The following is a 21,047-nucleotide window of genomic DNA, read 5'->3' on the forward strand; positions in this document are numbered from 1 at the left end:
CACTAATACTAATGCAGTTTACTGACTGTATTCATAATCGAAAGACATACTAAGTTTTAGTCAGACCTACTGGAAGTTGGAGAAACTAAGATTTTTTTCCCCCATCCAAATTCATAGACATTCTGAGTTCAGGGGATTGTTAAGAGTTTTTTTTTTTTTAAGTTTTTATTGAATTTGTTACAGTATTATTTCTGTTTTATGTTTTGGTTTTTTGGCCGTGAGGCATGTGGGGTCTTAGCTCCCCAAGCAGGGATCGAACCAGTATCCCCCACACTGGACAGCAAAGTCTTAATCACTGGAATTACCAGGGAAGTTCTAAGATAATTTTTATAAGGGGCAGAACCATCAGTGCTAATTCACATTATAATTATGCTTCAGTACTTTTCTTTAGAAGGCCCTAAAACATTTGCCTACCATGAATTTTGTTATACAGAAATTTTAAATTTTCATAGAGTCCAATTTTAACTTTGTAGTTTCTGAATTTTCTACATGCTTTATTGGTAGGCAGAAGTTTTAATCAAAAGGAAGCAAGAGGAAGCTATGATAGAGCTTAGTAAAGTCAACCCTCCTCTTTGAGGCTACAGGGGTGGGGTTAGTAGAAGGCGATCTTCCTGAAGAGTCTTCTGTAACTTCTAGAAGAATTCAATAGCCCAACCATTCTGGAGGAGTCTATAAACTGGGCCCAGTACTCTAATAAAGGTCTTTAATAAGCAAAGATTATAAAAATATTCACCCATGTTTTCTTCAAATGATTTTAATAGCATAAAAATTATTCAACTTTTTCTATCTGGAGTTTATTTGGATGTAAAGAGTAAATTTGGAATCTGGCTTTATTTTGAACCAAATGAATAGTTGCTAGTCTCAGTCTCATCTTTTTTCCACTGATTTGAAATGCCATCCTTAGGATATACTGTATTCTGTGCATATCTGAGTCTATGTCCTGAGTTCCTATCCATTTGGTTACTCTATATGTTCTATAATGTTTACTTAATTGGCTTTATAATTCATTTAATATTGGATTCTTATGGATTACTTGGAAATGCAATATTCATGTTTATAGCTCTGAGCCGGGAAACAAATAACAATGCCCTTTTAATGTGAAAACATCCTTTGCCTTTGCGCAGTTCACCATCTCCTCTCTGTGTGTCTTTTCCCACTGGACACAGTCACTTCTGGCTTCCTTGGAGTTTCTCTTCCCAATCATTCCAACAGCATTTCTTACTTGACGTGCTTTATCATCATCAGGCATTTTATGACTAAGCAACTGATTCCCTAATTAGAATATGGTCTAGTCATGACCATTTGTATATATTTAAAAAATCAAATCTTATTCTATACTTAAAGGAAATATTAATGAAGAATTATGCATCCCATGTGGTCACTGTAACTTTACTGCGACAATGGAAATCCCCAGCCTTTCTCTCTGATAAAGTTTCTATGCTTCTGACCCCTTGCCTACCTCCTCCCTTAATCTTGCCATCTCATGCTATTTCAGATATCACATTAAGTGTGATTTATTCAGAGAGTTAATGAGTCCCCTGTTAAAAGCTCTCATTGTGTATAATGTGTGTGCTAAGTTGCCTCAGTCATGTCCGACTCTGTGTGACCCATGGACTGTAGCCAACCAGGCTCCTCTGACTATGGAATTCTCCAAGCGAGAATACTGGAGTGGGTTGCCATGCCCTCCTGCAGGGGATCTGCCCAACCCTGTGATCAAACCCAGATCTATTACATCCGTTGCAGTGGCAGGCAGGTTCTTTACCACTAGTGCCACCTGGGAAGCCATGAAATATGATAGTTTTTAACTATATAATTATTAGCTTAATATTGCTCTCTTTTGCTGAATTCTAAATGCCATGATGACTGTGGCCATATTTGTTTTTCTATTTCAGTCTTCTCAGTGCCTAATTCAGACCCTGGCACGTAGCGAGAGCTCCATGAATCTTTGTTGATTAAACAGCAGTTATTTTTACCTCCATCAAGGGAGGCAGCATAACATCAAGATATGAGCTTGACTTAAAGCCAGAATGCCTGGGTCTAAATCTGATATATGATTTATTATCTATATGATCATGGGTACATTATTAAACTTCTCAGTGACTCAGTTTATTCATCTATAAAATGGACATCAGTAACATGAGGTTTTATGAGGATTAAGTATACAGAGTATCCACAAGAACTCAGTGAATGTCAGTTATTATCATCATGATCAACATTGGAGAGGAAGTTGTTTGAAGGGAAAATAAGCCATAGAAAACATTAAAAATCTCACTTCACATCAAGTTCTTTCTTGGATTCTTTTGAATGAGGACAGAAAAAGTAGTTTGGCAAAGATTTCTAAAAGCATCAGCTTTCCAGCAGATGAGAAGTAGATGTACCCTCCATCCTGTGCAAACTCATGAGCTCTTTATTCCTTTAACTAAAAATGCTTCCTTTGAGAAAAAGTTGTATAGTCACAAGTGAAGGTCTAACAAAGCCAGCAAACTTTCTGAAATAATCAGTTTATTTTTGGCAGAGTCATAGATAGATTGCACAGGAGAATCATAGGAGACAATGGCTAGCAGAAGCCTTGCATTTGCCTTCAAACTGCTAGCCAGTGATGTCAACCATCAGCTCTCAGTTCCACAGCAAATGCCACACAATGCGGTAAGTACCATCATCAGTGCCATCATCGTTGGCATCATTACCACAGTCTTTGAGCATCTACCAGTTTAAACCTCATGGAAAGTGTATTTCCTGATTTGTGAGCTATTTCTCTACCAAAGTATGCCTGATTGATATACTTGTAACATTTCTGTGGAAAGTAAAAATTAACCAAAAGTAGTTCTTTCTTCAACCTTTAAAGAAATGAGCAGTTCACAACCACCAGGATAAGCAACATATATAGCATTTAAATTAAAAAAATTAGCCTCATTGTACCACTTATCTTTATATTACATCAAAATTCTTCAAAAATTAAAGATAACCTCTTGCTGTATGCCTGAGAGCTCATACCTCTTCCTTCCTAAAAGTCCTTTCAAGATGCTTCCAGAAGACTGGCCTGATCCTAGAAGGATATGGAAGTAATTCACAGCACTGAGAAGACCCACTGCTTCCTGTTGGCCTTCCTGCCTCAGGCATTTCTTATAGTCTGCAGCTTCAGCATTCTGCAGTAGAGGGATGCCAGGGCTCAAAGCACCATCCTGCAATTATGATGTGCGGTTACAGCAGGCACAAATACACAAAGACCACAGAAGGAAGAACAAAGATGGGAAGGCGTTGAAAGATGCAGCTGGGAAAACTGAAAGCTTCTTCAGAACCATGAGAACCCTGATTGTGCTTACAAATAGAGGAGCAGCAGTTTGAATCATGGTGCAGCAAAAGAGTTGGTGATGGATGGGGAAGCCTGGCATACTGCAATCCACGGGGTCGCAAAGAGTTGGACACGACTGAGCGACTGAACTGAACTGACAGCAAAAGAGTGGGAAACTTAAATCTCACTCCTGTTAATTTAGCCCTTTCCCTTTTATATTTCTATTTCATCAGAATTCAGAATGGCTGATAGCAGCATAGGAGGCCTCCAGGTCAAGACAAAGGTGGCTTCTACTTCAGGGAGCCATGTTGGGCTTCCCATATAAGATACTCACTTATCCTTGAAAAACAGGGGATGAGGGCATGGCAGCCTCTCTATTCAGAGCAGCCATCCTGGAGGACCTCAGGCCAGATGTCCCGGCAGCAACCACATCCAAATATATCAAGGTGGCAAGTATCACACCCCTCCCTTGCAACCTGCCTTTCCTGGAGATGCATATGCGAGGTCTCTCTTAAGGCAACCTTTGCTGCTCATCATGTAATTCCACATGTGCACAATCTTCTGATGGAGAAGGGATAATGGGAAGAATTTAGATGCCTGAGTTTCTTATTACCTCAAAACTCTACATATTTGAATGACTTTCCAGTAACAGTGGCTTGCTTCACTATGAAAAACATAATTTTGCCTCTCTTTAATTTTATTTCTGCAAGTTAGAAGTGTAACGACCTTTTTGGAAACCAATTTCTGCATTTGGTTTTAGGTGTTAATAAATTTTTGAAGATGTTATTAATAGTGAAGCAGTGGATTTGAACTTAGTTGACTGTTTTTAATTGCAATGCTTAAGTTGTAGCAAGAAACAAGTGGTTTTATACAGGTTTATTTCCAGTTCAGGGAATAGCAAGTTAATATCCAAAAGGATATTAAAAAGGAAGATGGAGGAAGAGCCAGAGAAGGGGATAAGGGAAAGAAGAGACAAAAGAGAAGGAAGAGGAAGTAGGTGGGAGAGAGGTAGGGAACCCAGGAGGACAGGGGGGATAACAGAATGAGGCAGTGGGAGATCCTGCTGAAAGATGCTTACAGGAAGTGACATTGGTGAGAAGCCGGCAAGTGCCATGAGGCTGCTGAAGAGGAGTGGATGGACTGATATGAATCCACTCCTGGCTGCCCCGAACTTTGGAGCAAGCATTCATTTGGTCATCTGTGGGCAGAAGGGCTGCTGCAGACCAGAGCTCAACAATGAAAAGAAGAATGAGAAAGCATGGCCCGTGCTCCCGCACCAGGCCCAGCTCATAGCATTCCCAGTCAAGACTCCTCCTGGGCAAGAAACTTGGCCTAAAGCACCCCAACATCACCAGCACTCACTAAATGTTAAAGAACACAAATACTGGAATCGCTTTGAAAATATCTAGCTGTTTCTCCTCAAATGTGGCTCGAGTTTTCTTTCGCAATATGAACGATGTTCTTGCCAATTTTCAAGTTTACAGCTCCAGCTGTTAGGGGGTTATGTAAGAGCCAAAATGATCAAAGGGCCTCATGAGTGGAAAATGCATTTTTCCCCTTGGTTGCATAACTCCCCAATGGAATGGGCTCTGTAATCGAAGCATTGTCTGCCCACTCCTCCTGCCCCTCACTGCTTCTCTACAAGCAAAAATGAAAGAAAGAAAGAAGGAAAATTCACATTGGCGGGAATAAAAGGTTATAAAAAATGTTGTTGGACTCATTTAGAATGTCCAAGCATTTTTCAAAAGAAAGTTGCAGGTAACTTTTATGAGTAATTACAAAAATAGTAACTAAATAAATTCCCCTCAACTCTAGGGAGCTTTCTCTAAAGCATATGAAATCATTACATTAAAAATATAGTTCCTTATAGCCAGCACAGTATTTTAATGTCATTGTTTTCTGAATGTCACTCTTTCTGTCGGTCTTTTAGTCCTTTCAGAGCAGGGAACTTATCTTTTTGTTGTAGCCTCCCCAGTGCCTAGCATACAATAAGTTCCAATAAATAGCAAATGTTTGAATAAGGATTTAGAAAACGTGATCACAGTCATATAACTGCAGAGACCTAGACATGATGCAATGACAGCTTTTCTAAGTAGAATCAGAGGCTAAACAGGTGTTATTTGCCCTTATTTCTTTTTATCTTGTGGACATAATTTCAAAAGAATAATGAAAGCTGGGCAAAGTCAGGTGGACAAAGGTAACAGTCTTTGTAAGCCCTCAGCAATAACCCCAGACTTACTTTGAGGTTTCAGGCACCAATGGCTTGTCCTTTCCGCTTCTGGAAATGACAGCTACCAGACTGCATTTACCCCTCCCCAAAGTCTCAGTGGTTAATGATTATGGAAAGCCTGGGCCCAATTGGCACCAGGTTCCCTTAAAAATGGCCCAGTTATCAGTTGGCAAATTACAGTCCCCGATCCAGGATATGGTCAACCAATAGACAGATTAATTTAGATTTATAATACTTCAAATATCCAGGGAGATCCATCCGCAATGGAGAGATTGCACTCCAGTGAGAGGAAGGGGAAGCCAGGGAGGAATTCCAAAGGGCTAGTGAAGCAGACTGGGAGGATGGCAGGATGAGAGGACCCCAGGGTCCTTGCTAACTTAAACCACGCTGCCTCTTCTTTGAGGCAGGACTGGCCCTCTTTGCTTTGCTGGTGTTTCCTCTCCACCATCCCTAGTTGGCCCTTTCATTTTTCTGGTCTTGATCATCTATGGAATGCACGGAAAAAATGTTCAATTAGAGGACACTTCTAGCTCTCAGATTATCCCATATCTGTGTATTTTAATGTATTTTGGGGCTTCCCTTGTGTCTTAGCTGGTAAAGAATCTGCCTGCAATGTGGGAGACCTGGGTTCTATCCCTGGGTTGGGAAGATCCCCTGAAGTAAGGAAAGGCTACCCACTCCAGTATCCTGGCCTGGAGAATTCCATGGACTGTATAGTCCATGGGGTCACAAAGAGACAGACACAACTGAGTGACTTTTGCTTCACTTCTCATGGGTCTAGATTCACCCTTTATCTCTTAGGACCCTCCCCTGTTATAGAGAACCATTCAATTACTTTCGTTGTTTCACCCTCCTTTCAAAGGCTGAAAATTTCCTCCCACCTTCCCCTGGCCTACTCAATGAAGATATGTGCCACCTAGCCTGGCTGTCATTAGCCCTTCCCACTGTGGTCTAAACCCTCCTCTTCTGCCTTCTCTGTTCCCCTGCCTGGAAACACTGCCTCTTTCTGAATCATGCCCATCTTTTGACATCCTAAGTACATCTGATCTCATTTTCCCAGGCCATGGTAATACTTTAGGCCTCTCAGTTCCTGCAGAATGACCAAAGGCTCATGTACTCTCAGCTTTCTGTGCCTTGCTGGACCCATGGGTTAACTCTCTCTGTTTAAAACACAGTGGCTCCTAAATGTCACAGACCCTAAACGAGTTCCAGTAGTGAGACTACTACCGAGACAGAGTCAGAGGCCCAAGTCTCAAGCCAACGTGACCACTTGATGTTTCTGTCATCTGGCGCAAATGATTTCTAACCTGGTATGGGAAGGGACAGGTACACGACCTAGTAAGACATGCTAGAAAACTGAGATTTCAGATTGTTTTAATCATGTGTTCAATAGTATTTACGCCTAGGAACACAGATTATTTTTGTAACACGTTCTAGGAGGGAAAGTTTAGCCAAATCTTGCCTTCAGAGTGCCTATAGATATTGACTCTACTTTGTAATGATTGATGATTCTTGATCAAAGGCTGAAGCCCCCCATGCCAAAGGATAGGATAGATCAGAATTTCTGGGAAATGTGAGATTTTTGTGGTTATTAAAAAGGTAAAGTTTTAAGAAAACTAGCAACTTTACTCTTTCTTAAATATTGCCTTATATAAAATGGGGAAAACAATTAACCATGGGTTCTTATGAGAAATAAGACAAGATCTATGAAAGTATTTGAAAATGATAAGATTTACTTAAATATAGCCTGTGAGTATGTATGAGGTTCTCATTATCTGAGGTTAACTATAACCAGACAAAATCCATTTAAAAGAGGGCCAAAGTGGACATAGAAAATGGTGGGAAATAAAAAGTTCAATTTAAACCTGGCTTTGAAAATTGTAACTAAAAATTATGAAGGCAACTTATTTACAATACATCTAATAAACTCTAGATTACCATTATGGCTATGTGTTAAATCTTAGGACAAAAAATGAACAAAACTATTCAGGATTTTGGGCACAATTTGTCTAATAAAATTGCTTCATAGCACAATATAATTACTTTTACTTCAGGTTTGGGTTTCTCAATGTGCTCATAAAAAGGATTATTTTTCAAAAGCATTCAAAAATGTGTCTGCTTTATTTTTTCATGCTTTCTCAGTTTGAAATTTACTTTATTTTTTTAATAAATTTATTTATTTTAATTGGAGGCTAATTACTTTACAATATTGTATTGGTTTTGCCATACATCAGCATGAATCCGCCACAGATATACACGTGTTCCCCATCCTGAACCCCCCTCCCTGGTCCCTCCCCGTACCATCCCTCTGGGTCATCCCAGTGCACCAGCCCCAAGCTTCCTGTATCCTGCATCGAACCTGGACTGGCGATTTGTTTCATATATGATATTATACATGTTTTAATGCCATTCTCCCAAATCTTCCCACCCTCTCCCTCTCCCACAGAGTCCAAAAGACTCTTCTATACATCAGTGTCTCTTTTGCTGGGTTATACAGGGTTATCGTTACCATCTTTCTAAATTCCATATATATGCGTTAGTATACTGTATTGGTGTTTTTCTTTCTGACTTACTTCACTCTGTATAATAGGCTCCAGTTTCATCCACCTCATTAGAACTGATTCAAATGTATTCTTTTTAATGGCTGAGTAAGATTTCATTGTATATATGTACCACTGCTTTCTTATCCATTCATCTGCTGATGGACATCTAGGTTGCTTCCATGTCCTGGCTATTATAAACAGTGCTGTGATGAACATTGGGGTACACGTGTCTCTTTCAATTCTGGTTTCCTCGGTGTGTAAGCCCAGCAGTGGGATTGCTGGGTCATAAGGCAGTTCTATTTCCAGTTTTTTAAGGAATCTCCACACTGTTCTCCATAGTGGTTGTACTAGTTTGCATTCCCACCAACAGTGTAAGAGGGTTCCCTTTTCTCCACACCCTCTCCAGCATTTATTGCTTGTAGACTTTTGGATCACAGCCATTCTGACTGGCGTGAAATGGTACCTCATAGTGGTTTTGATTTGCATTTCTCTGATAATGAGTGAGGTTGAGCATCTTTTCATGTGTTTGTTAGCCATCTGTATGTCTTCTTTGGAGAAATGTCTATTTAGTTCTTTGGCCCATTTTTTCATTGGGTCGTTTATTTTTCTGGAATTGAGCTGCAGGAGTTGCTTGTATATTTTTGAGATTAATTGTTTGTCAGTTGCTTCATTTGCTATTATTTTCTCCCATTCTGAAGGCTGTCTTTTCACCTTGCTTATAGTTTCCTTTGTTGTGCAGAAGCTTTTAAGTTTAATTAGGTCCCATTTGTTTATTTTTGCTTTTATTTCCAATATTCTGGGAGGTGAGTCATAGAGGATCCTTCTGTGATGTATGTCGGAGAGTGTTTTGGCTATGTTCTCCTCTAGGAGTTTCATAGTTTCTGGTCTTAGGTTGAGATCTTTAATCCATTTTGAGTTTATTTTTGTGTATGGTGTTAGAAAGTGCTCTAGTTTCATTATTTTACAAGTGGTTGACCAGTTTTCCCAGCACCACTTGTTAAAGAGATTGTCTTTAATCCATTGTGCCCGCTTTATTAAGGACTGCTTTCTCTTTGAAAATCCCATCATGTCATTATCATTGTCAGTTTTTCTCTTCTTCAATAATTTACTGATAAAACCCTGCTAGACTTTTACTTGTCGAGAGTTTCCTTTCTGATTGACTATACCTCCAACTTCAATTTCATCCATGTTAGAAAATTCTGAATATTTTGTAAAGTTGTAAATTTACTTCAATTTTTCCATTGTTTTCCCACCCTCTTACAATAACAGCTAGTTATTAAAAAACTATTAGACAAAAACATTGCCATTATGAGTGAAGGTGGATTTTAGATTTAAAGAGAGGAATGTTAGAATGGGCCAATTCATATTATAATTGGTCACTTTATTCATTTTTTGTATGATGATGACTTGTTTCCCACTGCAACTTTGTACCTCTAAGGCTTTGGGAAAATGCATTTTAAGGTTATGGGTACTCTGTCTCATTTTTCATAATTCTCATGTAGTCATGTACTTAATACTTACTGAAATAAGTGCTAGATTACTTTTGACTGAAAAAGTAATTGATCCAGTGAGTGAATGGAAAAACTGGAGGAAGAAATGAACGAGCAGCCATAGGTTCCCACTGCAGATTTTATACTTTTAGTAAGAAAGTCACACACAAGAATAGCTGATCTCAGTGAAATAGGTAAACATAACACCAGAGATGAAAAGGGCTTGAGGTTTAGATCGAATTTTTCCATTTACAAAACAGAATCAATTTGTCCAAGGTTCATGCTGGAAAATGTGTGTGTTCTCACTAGGTCTGTCCCTTGGAGAGTTGTAAATGAATAATGTTTATAAAAGTAATTGCAATAAAAACTCACACCTACCCTATAATGGGGACCAACTTTGTTCCTTATACACATTATGTTAGATTCTCACATCAGGGAGCCCAAGGGGTCTGCAGAGCTATAGCATGAACATAGTCATCTCAGGGAAACATTTTACTTAGAGACTTGGAGAAGTGGAAAGAAGAATTATATCTTTGGCTTAGAATATAAACTAGCTCTACATTTTTACAATAAAACTTATTTTTTTATTTTATTTTATTTTTAAACTTTACATAATTGTATTAGTTTTGCCAAATATCAAAATGAATCAAGAAATTTTACTTTGGGACTTCCGTGGTGGTCCAGGGGTTAAGGATCTGCCTTCCAGTACAGGGAGCGCAGGTTTGATCACAGGTTGGGGAATTAAAGTGCACATATCACGGGCAGCTAAGCCCACCCACCACAACAAGCCCATCCATCCACATGGCTGCAATAACAGAAGCCCACATGCCACAGCACAGACCCACAGAGACTTCCCCACAGTCCAGTGGTTAAGAGTTTGCTTTCCAATGTAATGAGTGCAAGCTCAGTCCCTCATTGGGAAGTAAGGTCTCACAATCCTCATGGCAAAAAAAAAGGTTTTTGGTGGTTTTTTTAAACTTTTACAGAAGGTCTTGAAGGTATGCATGCAGGAAGCACCCCTCACACACAACCCACCCTTTAGGTGCCCTTCCCACTTCAGCGGAAAATTTAGCAAGCTCTCCATCTGGTATGTCATCCTTTTAACAACTCTACCGCGTATATATCATTATCTTTGGTTGCATATGAAGAAAATGAGCTACATAGGAGTTGTGAATGAAAATTTTCAAACTCCTTGGTGATAGAACCCTGCTTTCCCCTAACTGTGTTGTCTGGTAGTAAGATGACCCTTCCTGTTCCCATGACTATCTGCATTTTTTTTTTCTTTTTGAGTTTCTTCTCCACATGCCCAATCTCTACAAGGACTCTAGGTGCCTAGAGAAAAAAAAAATCTGAGAATTTGTCCTTATACCTTAGGGTTCTGGAGTGACTAGGTCAATTCAGACTAGCTGATTTGAAAAGAGGACTGTTGAGACAGGGGAATGGAATTAATCTTAGAATGGAATTTCCCCACAGACTGATTGGGATATTACTTGAGGTGTTGGTGCCCTTCCGTCAAATGATATTGAATGAAAAATTGTACACATGTCAGGCCAGTTCCTTTTTAAAGGAATGACCAAAAAGGTATCCAAGAGGTATTGTTGCAGCCCACTTTCCTAACTTTCCAGATACAGTTGGTAGTTGGGGAGCCAGGCAGATAAGGGGTCTGCTAGCAGCAGAGAACAGAAGCTTGCTCATTGGATCAAGGAATCTTGAGGCCCATTTAACAATAGACACTCTTCCACCAGAGTGAAAAAGAATGAATGCAAAAAGATGAACAGTGTCTTTAAATAGCTCTAGGAAAGGTCTTGTAGAAGGCAATGGCACCCCACTCCAGTACTCTTGCCTGGAAAATCCCATGAACAAAGGAGCCTGGTAGGCTGCAGTCCATGGGGTCGCTAAGAGTCGGACATGACTGAGCAACTTCACTTTCACTTTTCACTTTCATGCATTGGAAAAGGAAATGGCAACCTACTCCAATATTCTTGCCTGGCAGATCCCAGGGACAGAGGAGTCTAGTCAGCTGCCATCTATGGGGTCTCACAGAGTCAGACACGACTGAAGCGACTTAGCAGCAGCAGCAGGAAAAGTCTTTGCCCTGAGGGGGAACCCAGATCCATTCCTAGGTCTTGGGGTCTGTTGTCTCAGCATCCTACAGAACTGAAGTAATAGCCCTGCTCTCACCTCTCTGAGTATAGAAAGTAGACCCATTACCCACAGAAATGTGTTTGGTTTGTCAACATTTTAGGAGAGTCACTAGGCTCTTCTAAAGCACAGGAATTTATGAGTTGAAAACAGGCTTAGAATCTCCAGGTTTGGGCCAGCACTCCAATTTGTGGATAAACCACAATAGGACATAATATTCTTTCTTGCTCAGTTCATATATAATTCTGGTTTGAATATGTCCATACTTGTGGTTTCTATTTCTGACCTAGTTTTGCTTCCTAAACTTCAAAATATTTGAGTATTAATCTCTCCATCTCCCTCTCTTGCTCTTTTTCCTATGTATGCACACACACACACACACTTCATCACAAATACCTTATTTCTTTTATTGGGATTTCTTTTTACATGACAATTAGAGGATTGCAGAAAGCAGATGCTGGTGGCCTTATCTGACGAGTTAATTGGGGCTTTCTAAAGAAACTATGACAGAATTTGTTTATCTGGATCTTTGTCCCAAAAAGCAAACATGCAGGAGCCTACGTTGAGGCTATTAAGTGAAGAGTAAGCTATTGTTTGTAAAAAGAATTGTGAGAAGAGGGCAAATTGATAAATAACAAGCATTTATGTGGTAATGATTATTTGACAGGTACCTTCCTATGTATCTTAAATAATACTCCCAACAAGCTCACTATATGCAGAACTATTACTGTCCCCACCATACATTCCCTCCAGAGGAGAAAGTTGGGGCATAGAGATGTTAAGTCACTTGCTTAACAGCTAACTAATAGTGGAAGGAGAATTTGAGCCCAGGCATTTAGGCTGCCAAGTGAAGTGAAGTCATTCAGTCGTGTCTGACTCTTTGCGACCCCGTGGACTGTAGCCTTCCAGGCTCCACCATCCATGGGATTTTCCAGGCAAGAATACTGGGGTGGGTTGCCATTTCCTTCTCCAGGGGATCTTCCCAACCCAGGGATCGAACAGGGGTCTCCTGCACTGCAGGCAGACTCTCTACCATCTGAGCTACCAGGGAAGCCAAGTTTATGCTTATTACGATTCACCAGTCTACTTTGCTAGCTTTATTTATTCATCCATCATAGCCTCAACCCTCTATTCTCATTTATTCTTCCTTTCACTCTCATTTTTTTTTCTTTTTTCTCTCTATCCCACTGTTTATCCCAACAGGAAACCGGTCCTTTTTTAAGCATTTGCTATACTTAATCTTGCAAGCTGTTCCTCATTCATTCAGCAGATAAGAGGACATTTCTATTGAAGATATTTAAAGATAGAAATAAGATTTGCCTACTTAAAGTATACAAAGAAAATACAATTTCTTTTCTTTGTAAGTCTTAGAAGAATATTTCTTCTGAGGGTTAATAAAAACTTCTTTTCTTTGCTCTTACTTCCTGGATTGCAAAAAACCCTTTAAAATTTTTGTCTTTATCAATCTTCCTTAACATTTTAAGGACTTGAGTCCAATAAGTTGGTTTATGGTTGGACTCAATTCAGCTGAAATTCTATAACCCATATATCAGCCACTGAACTGAAGCCATTGCTGGTTCTTTAGTCTATCCTCTGAACTGTAGTCATTTCCATGGTAATTTTCTTATTTTTTGTGGTGTGTTTTTTTGAGATTCTGTTTTTGAGCTTCCCATCAAACCAAAAACAGATTTCTCTTTTCCATTCCAGCCCATTCTGTTCTTTTAAGGTGGAGGACAGCTGTAAGGTAGGGCTGGTTTCCGCCACGTACTAGACTGTCAGCGGCTGGAAGGCTGGGACCAGTGAGAGCATCTTTGTTCCCTGGTGCCTGGCAATGTCTAGCGTGTAATAGTTGCTTAGTAATTGGAGGTTAAAATGAATGAAACAGTGAAATGGGAATCCTTTTCTCTACGTTGGCCATCTTCCTATTTCAAAATTTGGATATAACATCCCCCTGTAGTTTACCAAGAATTCTTCTCCACTGAATATGTCGGACACGACTGAGTGACTGAACTGAACTGAACTGAATATGCCATTATTAAATTAGTAGAATTCCAAACTGAGAATGGGTTAATATGTCAGTGAACTTCTTTTTGTTCAAGATATCCTCTGCCAAACTTTTGAATCAAAACCCAGTCCCAAAATGTTACTAATTTCTAAAGACTGGTGATGGATACATGAAGGTTTATAATGTTATTTTCTCTATCCTTGTGTATGTTGGAAATTTTGCATAACTTGTTAAAATCTGCCTACATAGAATGATAGTTAAATTAGGATAATGGTGATTTTAAAGAAAGTGGTTCAGTATAATGGAGTGCACGCAAATTTTCTAGGCACCATTGCAAAAAAAGCTATTAATATTTTTTTACCCATAGTGGAGTACTGGTTTAAAAGTTTAGTTAGAGCTTGCAAAAGCATTTTAATTTAAATAATGACTTCTTTGGAAATAATATTTATTCTTTATCTTCCTATGGAACGCAGTAGCTGGGGGTCTGTCTTACAGCAAAGTGGTCAATCTGTTCTAAAATGCTGAAGGAATCTAGGCTGTAATGCTGATATTTTCTAAGGACTTAAATATGAAATGGTACCAATGAGAATATACACTGGAAACTTTAAGCATATATGGTAACTCTGTGTGTATGCATGTGCGTGGCTATATGTTAGATAAATATTTACAGCAAGAGATCTTTCCACTTAAGGGAAATGGGGGAAATGCTAGCTATAGCCATTAAAATTGCAAACATTAATGGTTCAGGAATGTTCAAACAGCAGGTTCCTGTTTCTAGCCCTGCAATTAGACTCTTCTATACAATTGTGTTAATTGAATAACAGGCTTTACAATGGCTTTATCTAGGTTAATATATCCACTCCAAACAGACTGGACGATGGCTTTCTGTGGTAATAGTGATCTTTAGTTTATTGGAATCTTCTTGAAAAATCAAAGTAACCTACACAAGGAAAGGAGGTAAACTTAAGCTAGAATTTTTTGATGTTTGGGATTTTTAGAAGAAAGTGGGATCTAAGTTGCGTAGGCCTGTGACTCCGTTTCCACTGCTTACTACTACCATACGTATTTCTGAAGTTCTCCATTGTCTCAGTTTCCCACTTTGTTTAACATGCAGAGATCATTCAGTTTAGAACTGAAACCCACAATTTAGAAATACAAGGATTATTCTTACATTTGCCATCGGTGTTTTCCCTCAAACATGCAGTATCTAAAGAAAGTGATCCAAACACCTTCACAAAAAACAAAACAAAACACTTATTCCTACCTGAAATTTAGTTCCTTCTTTTTCGGGAGGAGGACTGGTTTACCATATGTATTCCTATAATAGTGTGAAGATCTAAGAAGCTTCTGAAATTCAGTATTAGCAGAGATAACATGTCCACCTACCTAGATGTGAGGACGGGAGCATCAGAGGAGATGTGAATGCATTCTCAAATCAGATGGCAGCTTCCCAGTAAGGTGATGGCTGGTGGGGATGCTGGTGAGATTGGCTACTCCTACATGTGGGATCCACATCCCCGACAGAGTGCACGTGAGGAAGCCACAGCCATCTTCAAGGATTAAAAAAAAAAAAAAAAACTTGAGTTCTCTCCAAAATCAGAGCTTGGCAGGGTTTTGGACCAGGCATTCAGCAATATGAATAGCTCATTTTCAGACGCTGTTCACATCTTATCTGATTTGAATTGATTCAGTATAGTTTCTCCAGAAGACTTTGAAAACCAAGTAAATATTAAGCCGTTCTCACTGTGTTAGCCAAACACAATTAATTTTGCTCTGTATAATCCTAACAAACTAAGATTCTACAAACAGAACATTCTGAGTTCCGCTGACCCACTTTAAATGAAAGTATATGCAACTGAAGCCAATTCCATGACTAGCTGGGCATAGTCAGAATTATTTGTTTTACCATTACTTTACTTCATGTCTCCCTGTTAAGGATATGCCCAACTATCGACCAATCTGAAGCTAAAATACCCCAAACTACAGCATTCAACTGTTAGTCCTGGTGGGAGGACAACCTTTGATCACAAATCCCTTTGGCCATCCACTCTGTGTTACCAGATCAAAAATAGGGGTGTTTATTTCATTTGGCAAAGATTGGAAAATTAAATCAACACATCACCAAACACAAACTCCAGAAGATGTGGCTCAGACAAGGATCATAGCGCAGTCCCAGACAAACAGTTTTTTATGGCACATAAAGTTTCTATTATACATAAATTCTAAATTTATTTTTAATTCTTTTCAAGTCAGTCAGTGGGAGGATTGCTGGCCGATAGCAAATTGCAGATTGTAAAAATCGTTCCGCAGTGAAGCAACATCTTTTTCCACGCTGACTATGGTCCAGGTTCTCATAGACTTGTTCTTACCACACTGGGTCACGGCCAGGTGTCTTGGAGTTTAGACAAATCCAGCCAGCTAAGGAAATCCTAATGATAGTTCTGTCATGATGTTCTTCCCATCTTCCTCCCAGACCCCAAACCATTGGCTTCGTTGCCACTGGGCCAGGATATATCCTTCCCTCCTTCCCTTCTCCAAACAATGACCAGCATTCTGCACAGTTCTTGGCCCATGGTTTGGCTCATACTCCCAGGACCTTGGAATTCATCTAGCAGTGAGGCTCTCATAACCCAAACTTCCTGTGCAGACTTCAAACACACACACAAACACTGGGACCAGAGCTCATGGAGCAAGAAAATGACACAAAGTACACAAACTCTCTCCTCAAACCTGCCAGCAACATCCTAATAAATCCTGCCTTGTTTCCCCGGTGGAAGAAACACTTCTGGGATCACTTCTTCTCTACTTGTGAGATGAAGCATCCTCCAAACCCCAAAAATGTAGCCTAGATTCTTCACAGCCAGCCTCCTTACTAAGCTACAGTTTCTGAAATTAAAAGTTACTCTTTGAAGATATTAACAAAATTTCCATTTTTTAAGCACCCAGTTTTACTTCCCCACAAATCTATTTACTTTCTGCAAAAGCTTACACTCTGATAGAGGATATTTACACACACACACACACACACACACACACACACGCTTTCCTGGTGGCTCAGTGGTAAACAATTCGCCTACCAGTACAGGAGGTGCCGGTTTGATCCCTGGGGTAGGAAGAGTCCCTGGAAAAGGAAATGACAACCCAATCCAGTATTCTTGCCTGGGACATCCCAAGGACAGAGGAGCTTGGTGTTCTATAATCCATGGGGTTGCAAAAGGATCGGACACGGCTTAGCAACTAGACAACTAAACAGCAACAATACACAGAGAGAGAGAGAGAGAGAGAGAGAAAGATAGAGAGAGAGAGAGATGCACATCACACAATAAATACACAGGACTCAGATCTCTTCTTGCAAAGACTTTAAAGAATTTCAGTTGGATTTTCTGTTTAAGGGGTTGAAAAGCCTCCTGGGAAAAGTAAAATTTGAATCCAACTCTAAAAGAATACATTCAACCAATACACACTCAGAAAAAGTTCTTCCTATCTCCGATCATACTTTGTGAGGAAGGAATGTGAACTTTGAAGAAATTGCAGGGATCTGGGCTGAAAGTCACTACTTTGAAGAGAAGGGGAACCGAGATTCAGCTGCTCCACACTTTGCAAAGCCAGTGCTTGAACGACCAGGGATTGACTGTGCTCATTCATGTCACTTCTTCCCCACGTGCTTTTTAGCAGCAGCTCTGAGTTCCATAGGCAGAAATTCCATTGAATAGATGTAGTTCTGGCTTTAGACAAGGGAGTCTAAACTTCATTTTTGTTTGTCCTGTTGATGAGTCTGTTCAAAGTCACTGGAATGGCAAGTCAAAGGAAATGTTATGATTTTTCTCTCATCCACCAGGGTCAAAAGATTTCCCTCCTTTTGCTATGGATGATGGAGGCTCTTATCAAAAACCCTTAAAGTTTTCTTCAGTTCTGGACCTGGCTTCTGGCTATGTAATGAAATTCTTTCTCTAGAATTGAAACTCATGACTTACCAAAAATCTCTGGCAAAAGTAAACACACTTTTAGTAGACCAATAGTAGACAACGCCATTAGAACCCAAGTACTCCTAAGAAAATTAAGATCTTTGGGTATCAGGACCTCAAAACAACATGGTATGCAGCAAGTCACTCTGAGTCATATTTTCCATCAATAAAAGTTCTTAAAACTTGTGCAAACATTAATTAAACAAAGATCATAGAGCTCCAGACAATTAAAAGAGCACTGGCTCCCAAACATTAAGGATAACTATGATAAGATGAATAGGTTTGAGCAAGTTTCTTAAAAGTGTGCTGAACCAAACTGTTAGGACCTGGGTGGTGCCTTTAAAGATACAGAGAGCATGTGTGCCTTGCTCTGGACTAGAGGCCATGAATGAGTCTTCTTAGGTGGTATGATTTGGGAAGACCTGATAAAAATCCATTTAGTGCTTCTTTCAGAAGAGGTAAAATTTATGCCATCAGAGATTCATTATTTGGGGATAGGATTTTTGTTATTAATTTTTTTATGAAATGCACATACTCCTGGGAAGCAGTATGACCTTAGCATTAGCAATCAATTGAAATGGCATATCAATAACTTCTCTAGAGGGCAAGAAAAATGAGTCAGAGGGAATGAATTTTGGTGGAAAGATTACTTTTCACTGTGTCAGAAAGGGGCTCAGCAGAGTTAAGATGATGAGCGTAATAAATCCTATTAAGAGGAATCCTAGATCACCAAAAATTTAACAAAAAGTAATGAACCTCTAGTGGCATGATTTCCTCTATTCCTCAGATTATAATACCCATCCAAATCTCCTCCAGCAAAGACTTTGGATGACTGTAATTAGGTTGTTTTAACTGCATTATCTACATATATTATTAATACAGAACATGCATGGGCATATATATAGTTTTATAACATGCAAGCCTGTGGGCCTCTCCCTTAGGATGTTTCCATCCGTCCTTACCCCAGACAAAGGATAAGATAACCAACCAGCCAGTCAACCCTTCTGGAGGTGTTACAGCCATTATAGACTTGTTCATAACAACTGCTCAAAACTCCTTATTTTCCTGCCCATTTTGCTCCTGTTTTCTGCACCTCCTTTCTTCCAGTTTGGCTCAGCCCTAACTGGAAATTGAGCCACATGTCTGCTCTTGCCTCCATATTTTGAAGGTGAATTTTGTTTCTTTGGTTCTGTTTTGGACCTGATTTAAGTTCACTATCCAACAATTTTGCTTCCTGAGCACTGGGTAAAATCTCTACAAAACCCAATTTGGCTTCAACCTTGGCCTGAGGGGCTCTGGGGAGGCAGGATCCTAGGAACCCTTACTGATGCACCTCTGCTGCTGTGGTCAATGTGTGTTCCATTTCATATCCTCATGATGTCCTCTTCTCACAGAGAAGAAATGGTGGAGATCTTCACTTCCAGTTAATGTCAGCCCAAAGAATCTTGGAGAATTTATAGCAAAGAAGGTTATGCTGCTGCTGCTGCTGCTGCTGCTGCTGCTGCTAAGTCGCTTCAGTCATGTCCAACTCTGTGCGACCCCATAGACAGCAGCCCATCAGGCTCCCCCGTCCCTGGGATTCTCCAGGCAAGAACACTGGAGTGGGTTGCCATTTCCTTCTCCAATGCATGAAAGTGAAAAGTGAAAGGGAAGTCGCTCGGTCGTGTCCAACTCTTAGCGACCCCATGGACTGCAGCCTACCAGGCTCCTCCATCCATGGGATTTTCCAGGCAAGAGTACTGGAGTGGGGTGCCATTGCCTTCTCCAGAGAAGGTTATAGTAACATTTTAATGGCATTTATTTGTCTATCTTCACCCTAATTACAAAAATAGCAGGTCACTGGAGAAAATCTGGAAAGTGAAAAAAAGATAATCTAAAATTATCCATAATGCTATCTCCTAGACATAATATCTGTTAACATTTTAGTTTATAAATTTCCAATATTATTTCTTATATCTGAGTACATTTGCATAGCAAAATTAGTCACACTAATAATTCTGTTTTCACTTAATTTTATCTAATGTATTCAATTACTATTTCCTATATCTTTAACTGATTATATTAAATTTGAAAATCTTATAAAACTTAATGAATTCAATATAATGGAAATCTGGCTGTGAATAAATATGACAGATGCAGTTAAACAAATAAGTAAGTCTGCTAGAGATAACTATAAAGCACAATATAAACATGACTTAGTGATCTAGACTCTTTTTAAGCAGTGTCACTTATGGATAACAATCTTCAGACCATAAGACAGAACTTCACTCTAGAGCATTGAACTTGGAGTCAAATACCCTGGTATGAGTTGAAATCAGTGGTACATCCTTCAACAAATTCCTTGGGCTTTCTTTTTTAATTTTTGTTTTATATTGAAATGTAGTTGAACAGCAATGTTAGTTTCAGGTATACACAGAATGATTCAGTTATATATATACATGTATCTATTTTTTTTTCAAATTCTTTTCCCATTTTGGTTATTATAGAGTATTGAGCAGAGTTCCTGTGCTCTATAGTAGATCCTTGTTGGCTATCTATTTTAAATATAGCATTGTGCACATGTCAATCCCAAACTCCCAATCTGTCTCTGCCTGCAACCATCTTTCCCCCTGGTAACCGTAAGTTCATTCTCTAAGTCTGGGAGTCTGTTTCTGTCTTGTAAATGAGATCATTTTTTAAATTCTGCATATAAGCAGTATCATTATGTTTGTCTTTTTCTGCCTGACTTACTTCACTTAGTATGATAATCTCCAGGTGCATCCACGTTTCTGCAAATGGCATGCTTTCATTCTTTCTTATGGCTGAGCAAGATTCCATTGTGTAATTGTACCGCATCGTCCTTATCCATTCATCTGTCGATGACGGTTGCTCCCATATCTTATCTTGGCCATTGTAAACAGTTCTGCAGTGATCATTGAGGTGCATGTATCCTTTTGAACCATGATTTTCTCTGGATATATGCCTAGGGATGGGCTTGCAGAATCATGTGATAGCTCTATTTTTAGTTTCTTAAGGAACCTCCATACTGTTTTCCATAGTGGCTGCACTAATTTACATTCCCACCAACAGTATGGGAGGGTTCCCTTTTCTCTCCACCCTCTCCAGCATTTATTGTTTGTAGATTTTTTGATGATAGCTGTTTTACTGGTGTGCAGTGATATCTCACTGTAGTTTCGATTTGTATTTCCTTAATAATTAACAATGTTGAGCATCTTTTCATGTGTTTGTTCACCATCTGTATGTCTTCTCTGGAAAAATCTCTGTAGATCTTCAACCCATTTTTGATTGGGTTGTTTTTTGGATATTTAGCCACCAGAGCTGTTTGTAAATTTTGGAGATTAATCCTTTGTTGGTCATATCATTTGCAGATGTTTTCTACC

The 21,047-nt window shown here is 39.4% G+C and overlaps 1 long non-coding RNA gene across 1 annotated transcript in view; it reads right to left on the reverse strand.

Annotated features, from left to right (window-relative positions):
- The window catches only part of LOC138984194 (uncharacterized), a 62,129-nt gene extending 45,225 nt beyond the window's left edge, over nt 1–16,904 (reverse strand). The window contains exons 1-2 of the long non-coding RNA XR_011461459.1: nt 16,780–16,904; nt 15,089–15,252 (exon numbers count right to left, since the gene is read on the reverse strand). This is a non-coding gene — a long non-coding RNA (uncharacterized lncRNA). The remainder of the gene's footprint in view (nt 1–15,088; nt 15,253–16,779) is intronic.
- Nucleotides 16,905–21,047: the final 4,143 nt, after the last annotated feature.

The sequence above is a fragment of the Bos mutus genome, chromosome 20 (assembly GCF_027580195.1).
Source record: "Bos mutus isolate GX-2022 chromosome 20, NWIPB_WYAK_1.1, whole genome shotgun sequence".
NCBI lineage: Eukaryota > Metazoa > Chordata > Mammalia > Artiodactyla > Bovidae > Bos > Bos mutus.